This window comes from Portunus trituberculatus, chromosome 18, assembly GCF_017591435.1.
Source record: "Portunus trituberculatus isolate SZX2019 chromosome 18, ASM1759143v1, whole genome shotgun sequence".
In the NCBI taxonomy this organism is placed as follows: domain Eukaryota; kingdom Metazoa; phylum Arthropoda; class Malacostraca; order Decapoda; family Portunidae; genus Portunus; species Portunus trituberculatus.
Genome location: NC_059272.1, coordinates 7,477,093 through 7,487,049, shown reverse-complemented (window position 1 = coordinate 7,487,049; position 9,957 = coordinate 7,477,093). Strand labels below are relative to the sequence as shown.

General features: G+C 38.6%; 1 long non-coding RNA gene across 1 annotated transcript in view; it reads left to right on the top strand.

The window, feature by feature from the left end:
- The window catches only part of LOC123505647, a 4,038-nt gene extending 2,831 nt beyond the window's left edge, over nucleotides 1-1,207 (top strand). The window contains exon 5 of the long non-coding RNA XR_006675223.1: nucleotides 929-1,207. This is a non-coding gene — a long non-coding RNA (uncharacterized LOC123505647). The remainder of the gene's footprint in view (nucleotides 1-928) is intronic.
- The last annotated feature ends 8,750 nt before the right edge of the window (nucleotides 1,208-9,957 follow it).

Genomic DNA, 9,957 nt, shown 5'->3' with positions numbered 1-9,957 from the left:
AGTTTTCCTCTTTAAATTTGATTACAAATAACATGATGGTTTTTTTTTTTTTTTTTTTACAATTCTTTTGTTTTATACCTTCTAAAGGAGCAATTCTTAACATTATCAATTTAGTAGTCGTTTTTTGTATGAAGACCGTGGTGTGTGTGTGTGTGTGTGTGTGTGTGTGTGTGTGTGTGTGTGTGTTTCACTGTTTGATCTGCTGCAGTCTCTGACGAGACAGCCAGACGTTACCCTACGGAACGAGCTCAGAGCTCATTATTTCCGATCTTGGGATAGGTCTGAGACCAGGCACACACCACACACCGGGACAACAAGGTCACAACTCCTCGATTTACATCCCGTACCTACTCACTGCTAGGTGAACAAGGGCTACACGTGAAAGGAGACACACCCAAATATCTCCACCCGGCCGGGGAATCGAACCCCGGTCATCTGGCTTGTGAAGCCAGCGCTCTAACCACTGAGCTACCGAGCAGTGTGTGTGTGTGTGTGTGTGTGTGCCAGCTGCAGTCCCTGTCGAGACAGCCAGACGCCACCCTACGGGAGAGGAGCTCAGAGCTCATTAGTGCCGCCGTGTGTGTGTGTGTGTGTGTGTGTGTGTGTGTGTGTGTGTGTGTGTGTTTCCAAGTTTACTGAGCTGTATTTGCATGGTTGTTAAGGTAGCAGCCAAGTGTGGTTTTTGGTTGAACATGGTGAAACAGGTCACAACTTTTTTTTCTCTTCAGGAGAGCTGTTTGGGCAGTTAGAAAATCATGGTTGTAAATCTGAGATCATTGCACAACATTTTGAATAAAAAATTTTCAGAGCAAGCTTGTTCCTGCTATTTTTGTTTTTAACATCTCTTTTTCCTCACCTTTTTCTTATATCTGTGTATTTAAATATGAAGTTTGTCTTTGTCCTCAGTTTCATTGCTTCATTTTTTCAGGTCCATATATGTGACTCGCCAGTCATAATAAAGAAGGAGGAGGAGTATATTCTCAGAATTGACTCAGAGGATATTACAAGTAGCATGACACTACCAGAGCAATAGTGTGCTTTGTTGCCAGCTTTTATGTATTCAATCTTTCATACCAAAAGCTCTGCAGAAAATTTTTGTCCTTCATTCAAAGGGTAATCCTGAAGATTTCGGATAGTGAAAAAGTAGACAAATCTATCTTACTTCTCAATGAGAAAATATATAACAAAACTACTCCTAATATAAATTAATTATTTAAGATGATGCCCTTATTTGTGTTATAGTAAACATGAAATAAGATCCTACAATTCTCTTTCATTTGCCTCTGCATGTCTATGAATCTGGGTTTGATTTATTTTGACTTGTTGATCATAAATTAGTCATTGGGACAAGATTACATCAGTCTGGTTTTGACTAGTTTTGGAGAAATGTTGGTCATAAATTAGTCATTGGGACAAATTTCAATCAGTCTGGTTTTGACGACTTTTGGAGAAATGCTGGTTATTAATTTGTCGTTGGGACCAATTTCAATTAGTCTGTTTTTGACTAGTTTTGGAGAAATGTTGGTCATAAATTAGTCATTACTCAGGAATTGTGACTAATCAGAATTCATGCTGGACTAATTATATAATTATTGACCATGCTTGACTAATTTGGTTAGTCTCATGTGTTAGGGCATTACTAACTTTTTTTTAGTCTGGATGACTAACATCTGCTGACAGTGTGTGTGTGTGTGTGTGTGTGTGTGTGTATATATATATATATATATATATATATATATATATATATATATATATATATATATATATATATATATATATATATATATATATATATATATATATATATATATATGAATGAATGTAAAGTAAAACACAGAGAGAGAAAGCAAGTATCAAACGAACTCTTTAATCACAAGTCAGATATCAAACCAAAAATAGATAAGCAGTCGAGTCATTCATTCCACTATCACGTAAATCTCACTTATCTCAGAGACAACAAAAATTACGTTGTTTATTGTTATTTCGATGTTGATATGGATGATGGCGCCACAGGACCAATTGTTGGGGTGCCTTAGATCGAACCAATGAACGGAGGAGGAGCAGACAGGTGATAGAGTCTGGTAAGAGCGAATTTAGATTTACAATGTAGCAGAGTACACCATCTATGGATGTCTTTTTTGTGTCTTCCTATGTGTATCATGTAGTACGAGTACACTTGCTATACGATTACTATCTTTTTTCAAAGAAACTCCAAAAGCATAGGTAGTATAAAATCTATACAAGAAAACAATTCTTTCGTTCTCAAACCAATACTCTTGCGACAGTCTGCCGTTATTTTTTTGTACTGTACATTATCTCTCTCTCTCTCTCTCTCTCTCTCTCTCTCTCTCTCTCTCTCTCTCTCTCTCTCTCTCTCTCTCATTTTCTGTTTTGTATTTTCAGGCTATGCAGTAATTTCTAAACATTTTTTCTCTTTTCCTCGTTTTCTGTCTCTTTCTATTGTAACAAAGAAATACACGTGACTTTTACATCATATCAAGGTCAAGGTGTGTTCAGAGTTAAAAATGGTAAAATTTCAAAAGGTTTACATTCACACAAACGAGACGGATCGCCAGGGTTGTTAATGGCTACGGTCATGACCCCGGCGTGCTACAGAAACTGAAGGAAAGACGTAATTATATGAAGCAGAAATTACATAATGCTAATAAGAAAAAAAGCTGTACAGGAATAAATTAAGTAATGCTACCAAGAAAAAGAAACTATACTAAGGATCAGACGGCCAGTGAGAATAGCTGATTGTAGTTTCCTGACGCGGAGAGCACCCATCCCGATCGTGTGTGAGTTACTGACCTCAGGTTTCTGGAACTTGCTGAGTCGTAATTATTGCATATGAGCAATTGTAATTCTTGAAACCAGACTCGATTAGACATAACTGAAGTGAATTAAGGTTTTGAGAAGTAGTGGGATGGATGGAATTCCCATAGCGAGCATAGAGGAGGATGGAATAGAGCTGGGGAATGCCATTGGTTGCCACTTTGCTACTTTGCAATGCAGTGTATTACCGTATTTCATTTCCGGATTTCTGTAGTTAGTTTCTGGTGTTTTCATTTTTATAAAATACGAGTAAATACATAACGTAAAAGCTTATTCAAGGGAAAACATTCCGCTACGAGAGGCAGTGAACTCTCGCCTACACCCGCCCTCCTCCCCTTGCTTACGAGCCTGGATAGCTCAGTTTACACCTGCAGGGCCCCCGTTCCAACGAGCATCCAAGATGCAGTATGTATCTTACACGTAACGGTCATTTGACGAAAAAATCCATCAGAGTGGGGGGAAAGAGTATATCAACGGCGTTTGATGACGTTTTTACGCTCTCCGGCCCAGCACAGCCTCAAAAGGTCTTACGCCCATCCACCCGACGGGAGGTAAAATTTGATTGTTGAGTCAATTCCATTCATCCGTATATAGTAATCCCTGAATCTCACAGGACTCTGTAATCTCTCTTATCCTCTCTCCTCCTCTCGCCTCCATAAAGCTTCACTTACATGAATAATGTCTACAGTGTCTATAATAGGATCGTAAAAAGAGCTCTTCTGCGATGCACAGGCGACATCTGGTTATTTCCTCTGGGCGACCATTTTGGATGGTTCAGCACTATTGGGTGGTGGCTCTTGCTACGCAGATTTCTGAGTTTAAAGGCCGGTTCACACGTGCCAGTTTGCGACTCAAATTGCAAATCGGTACAACTTCCAATCGAATATTGGTGTCTAGCGACTGGAGAAACAGGTCGCAAAACAAGACCAACATGTTGATCCTGTTCAGTCGATTTGCGACTTCATTTTGTTGTGACGTCACGGAGTAAAATTTGAAAATGTGGTCCCCATTTATGATGACGATTGCGATCAAATTAAATCATCACAAGTATTCAATCTTAACCTCCAACATTGAGGGAAGCAGTCATCGGAGAGTGATAGTTATCTCATCGAACGCAGATGTACGTAAGGTTTTTTTGCTGTAGAATTCACTTGTAGGGTTCCAGATATGTTCTTTTCCCTCACCAACTCCAAAATTTTCTTCTCTACATCGACACCACATTTTCAAACCTTTCTCCGTGACGTTACAACGTAAATAAAGTCGCAAATCGACTGAGCAAGACCAATATGTTACATGGTCTTGGTTTGCTACAGGTTTTTCCATCGCTAGTACCGATATTCAGTCGGAAACTCTACCGACTTGCAATTTCAGTCTCATATTGACAAATGTGAACCCGCTAAATTTAATCCAAGGCGGGAGTACCCCGGAACGGGCGCCTGACTCATCCTATTTTTTTTTTTTTTTTTTTTAATGTTATGGCCTATAGTGCATGTAGGCATACTTGAAGAGTATACGTGGGGAAGCGCTGTTAAACTTCCACCCATTATTGGCGCAGGCAATTTTATTTAAAGTGGTACCCATATTAGGGCCCATATCACCCCCCAAGCGCATCTTTGGTGTAACCACCTAGAACCTGGGTATCATGGTGACATGTAGGTAACTTTAAAGCACTCAACAAATGGCATAGTTTCAAAGCTGTATGTGGTGGGATTCGAACCTACGCATGGACATCTGCCCGATCCCACGCTCACCACCACTACGCCACCGCCTCCCATGTAACAGGTAAATGTAACAGGTCCATGCCCACAAAATTAAAGCTGTCTTTTTCAGTTCTCCACAAGCGTTAAGGAAACACACATTTTCCGAATTATTCTTTTCGCGCACGTTTCCTGGAAGATCCGGAACATAGCAACTAATCCAGCTCACAAGCTTCCCAAATTGATAAATCAAACATAATATGGATTTACGAAGGGAAAGTCGTGTCTCACAAACTTGTTGAGCTTTTATAGTAAGGTTTATGCGGTGGCAGATAAAGGTGATAATTATGACATTCTATACTTAGATTTCAGTAAAGCCTTTGACAAGGTACTTCATCAGAAGCTCTTAAAAAAGGTTAAAGCACACGGTATAGATGGTAGAATATTAGGCTGGATTAAAGCGTGGTTAGAAGACAGGAGGCAGGGTAGTAATTAATGGATCTAATTTCGAGTGGGGAGAAGTAGTTAGTGGGGTGCCACAGGGCTCAGTTTTAGGGCCATTATTATTTCTAATATATATCAACGACTTGGATAGTGGAATTAATAGTGATATTAGTAAATCTGCGGACGACACAAAGATAGGTAAATTAATAAGGTCCGATTCGAATGCCAAGGCTTTGCAGGCAGACTTGGATAGGATGAAAGAATGGACAGATAGATGGCAAATGCAGTTCAATATTAACAAGTGCAGGGTACTGAGCGTAGGTAGAGATAACGTGGCAATAGGATGTTCCAAGTATGAGAAAGATTTAGGAGTCTTAGTTAGCTCTAACTAAGGAAGGAAGCAATGTATTGAGGCCAGGAATAAGGCGAATAGAGTATTGGGATTAATTTTTAGAAGTGTTAAAAGCAGGAGTCCTGTAGTAATACTAAAATTATACTTGGCGCTGGCCAGGCCACATCTTGACTATGCAGTACAATAATTATTCTGGTCCCCACATTTCAGGAAGGACATAACTCTGTTGGAGTCAGTGCAAAGGAGGATGACTAAAAAGATACAGGGGATGAGGGATATTCCCTATGAAGAGAGACTGATAAAACTCAATCTGCATTCCTTAGAGAGACGTAGGTTAAGAGGAGACCTGATAGAAATATTTAAATGGTATAAGGGTTTTAACAAAGGGGACATGAATGTAGTTCTTAGGATAAGTAGTGGGGACAAAACCAGAGATAATGGGTTTAAACTTGAAAAATTCTGGTTTAGGAAAGAAATGGGAAGAAACTGGTTTTCAAACAGAGTGGTTGATGAGTGGAACGGTCTCAGTGGTCATGTAGTCAGGGCTGAATCAATAGGGAGGTTTAAAAGAAGGTTAGATGGGGAAGATAGATGGAATTAGATAGCTTAAACACACAGAGACTGCCTCATATAGGCCGGGCGGCCTCTTGCAGCTTCCCTCTTTTCTTATGTTCTTATGTTCTTAAATTCCCATGGTAATTGAAGGGCGGGCATTGAGGCCATGCGAAAGAGACAGCGACGCTAACATGGTAGCGAAAACAGGACAATATGTAAATATTGTTTTCAATAAAATCTTGGTGATACAAGTCAGTCATAGGTAAAAATCATTATTGAAACTGAGTAGCGTGAATTGTTTCAAATTAAGTGAACAACAACATGGGCTTGAAATAACTATAAAACTGTCAAGCCTTCCAGCGGCGTATGGTATTCAGGTAGAGCAGGTGGAGGTGTCTGAATGGCTTTCTTGTCTTGAGGTCTTGAGACACAACTTCGAGTACATCATTGTGTTCTGGTACAATATCATAATACAGTGTGAGGTCATGATTGATACAATCAATTCACGCTAACATACTTATTAGAGTGGCTAGTATTTGCGCAGGTGAAGTAGAATAGGTCTGAAGAAATGATAAATGGGATAGAAATATTTTAAGATAGCAAAATCTAAGGAGTGATCTGGACAGCTGCTAAACGTGCTCCCTACATTTAACTTTCCACTTTTACTTTCCACGTTAATAACAGCTCATCAAAGAACACACACTCATACACACACAGATGTGGGACATGGAGTAGAACTGGAGAAAGTAAAAAAGGAAAAGGACTTAGGAGTGACGATGAAAGAAAACAATCAACCGGTAAGCCATATTGATAGAATTTTCAGAGAGACATATAATTTGCTAAGGAATATTGGAGTAGCATTTCACTACATGGACAAAGAAATGATGAAGAAATTGATAAGTACTATAATAAGACCCAGATTGGAATATGCAGGAGTAGTGTGGACCCCTCATAAAAAGAAACACATAAGAAAGTTGGAGACACTACAAAAAAAATGGCTACAAGAATAGTTCCAGAATTTGAAGGGATGACATATGAGGAGAGACTAAAGCCTATGGATCTACCAACCCTGGAACAGAGAAGGGAGAGAGGTGATCTGATACAAGTCTATAAATTGATCAACGGAATGGACCAAGTGGATAATGAGAAACTGATCCTGAGAGAAGAATATGACATTCAAAGCACAAGATCGCATAGTAAAAAGCTGAGAAAGGGAAGATGTCTGAGAGATGTTAAAAAAATATAGTTTCCCACAAAGATGTGTTGAGACGTGGAACAGTTTGAGTGAAGAAGTGGTGTCAGCAACGAGTGTGCATAGTTTTAAAGAAAAATTGGATAAGTGTAGATATGGAGACGGGGCCACACGAGCATAAAGCCCAGACCCTGTAAAACTACAACTAGGTAAATACACACACACACACACACACACACACACACACACACACACACACACACACACACAAAACTAAAAGTGATAAGGGCAAGAAACTAAAAATGATATATACGAACATAGACGGGGTTCTATCAAGTAAATTAGAATTAAAAGATTACATAAAGAAAGAAAAACCGGATATTGTATGCCTGGCTGAAACAAAACTAAATGAGTCAATCAAAATAGACATAGATAATAGATATAACGTATGGAGGAAAGACAGAGGCGGTAAAGGAGGAGGAGGAGTCATGATGATGTTAAGAAAAGAAATGGTGGTAAACCAAGTAGAATATGGGGAATGAAAAGCAGAAGTACTGTATATTAAGATACATATTGATAAAAAAAAAAAAGAGTTAACAATCATTAGAACATATGTGCCACCAAAAACAAATTCATGGACAAATCAAGAATGTAAAGACATGATAAACGAAACAATAAGGAGTCTAACGAGAGTCATTAAAGAAAGGAAAAAAGTGATATTAGTAGGAGACTTCAACTGTAAAGAAGTGGACTGGGAAAATTATGAAAGTGGTATGGGGGAAGAAGCCTGGGGAGAAAGATTCCTGAACCTAATGATAGATAATATGATGGACCAAAGTGTAAAGGAAAACACAAGCTTCAGAGGAAACAACGAGCCGGCGAGTTTGGACCTGGTTTTTACAAGGAGTATACAAATTAATGATGATATAAGATATAAGTGCCCATTGGGAAAGAGTGACCATGTAATATTAGAAATTAATATAGAAGAGGGAAAATATGATAGAGACGATCATACAAAGGAGACAGATTAAATTACAGAAAGGCTGATATTGAGAATCTCAAGAACTATTTCAAATACGTTAACTGGGAGGAGATAAAAAACTCAGAGAGGTTTGCAAGAGAAATATAACTTATTTTTGGAAATATACAAAACAGGAGTCAGGGAAAGATTGGTTTAACGCAAGGTGTGGCAGGCCAAAGGAGAAAAGAGATGGAGCATGGAAAAGGTGGAGGAGAAATAGAAATCCAGTAAATAAGGAAAACTTCAAGACAGCGAGAAATGAATATGTTAAAGTGACGAAGGAAGAGGAGAGGAACTATGAAAGGACATTGTCGAAAAATGTAAGGAGCAACCTAAATTGTTCTACATATTCATTAATGGGAAAATAAGGCAAAAAGAAACAATAGAAAGGTTAAAAGTAGAGAATGGGATGGTGGAAGACCCAGAAAGTATGGCAGAACTGTTAAATAGTAAATTTCAGGAGGTCTTTACTAAGGAATCCAAATTTGAAAGGCCACAGGGAAATAGAGAGACCGTCTATATGAAAGAGATTAAAGTAACCAAGCTTGAAATAAAAGAATTAATGAAGGAATTGGATGAAGAGAAGGTAATGGGACCGAATGAAGTCTCAGGCAGAATACTGAAAGAATGTAGGGAAGAACTAGCAAGTCCTATATACATCATAAAATGCTCAATAGAAAATGGAACAGTAGTCTTGTAGAATGGAAAAGAGCTGAGGTGGTTCCCATATAAGAGCGGAAGGAAGGAAGAACCTTTAAATTACAGACCGGTATCACTAACTAGTGTAATATGTAAGATGTGTGAAAGAGTAATAAAGAAGCAATGAATTGAGTTCCTCGAAGACAACAAATTATTATCAAATAGCCAATTTAGTTTTAGAAAAGAGCAGTCGTGTGTAACAAATTTACTGAGTTTCTACTCTAGAATAGTTGACAGAGTACAAGAGAGAGAGAGGGATGGGTTGATTGTATTTATTTGGATTTAAAAAAGGCATTTGATAAAGTGCCACATGCAAGATTACTGTGGAAGTTAGAGGAGAAGGATGGCTTAAAAGGAAGCACATTGAGATGGATGGAAAATCATTTGATGGGGGAGAGAAATAAGGACGGTAGTTAAAGATATGAAGTCCAAATGGAGAGCAGTAGAAAGCGGAGTGGCCCAGGGGTCAGTATTGGCACCAATACTTTTTCTCATATATAAACGACATGCCAGAAGGAGTGAACAGCTACATAAATCTGTTTGCGGACGATGCGAAACTGTGCAGTTATAAAGCAAAAAGAGGATTGTGAAATACTGCAGGAAGACCTAAATAAGATCTGGGAATGGAGTAAAAAATGGGAGATGGAATTCAATGTGGATAAAAGCCATGTCATGGAAACGGGAAAGAGTGAAAGACGACCAGTGGGAATCTATAAGATGGGAGATGGAGTAGAACTGGAGAAAGTAAAAAAGGAAAAGGATTTGGGAGTGACAATGGAAGAAAATAATCAACCGGTAAGCCATATTGATAGAATTTTCAGAGAGACATAATAATTTGCTAAGGAATATTGGAATAGCATTTCATTACATGAACAAAAAAATTATGAAGAAATTGATAAATACTATAATAAGACCCAGATTGGAATATGCAGGAGTTGTGTGGACCCCCCCATAAAAAGAAACACATAAGGAAGCTGGAGAGACTACAAAAAATGGCTACAAGAATGGTTCCAGAATTTGAAGGGATAACATATGAGGAGAAACTAAAGGCTATGGATCTACCAACCCTGGAACAGAGAAGGGAGAGAGGGAATCTGATAGAAGTTTATAAATTGATTAACGGAATGGATCAAGTGGATAGTGAGAAACTGATCCTGAGAGA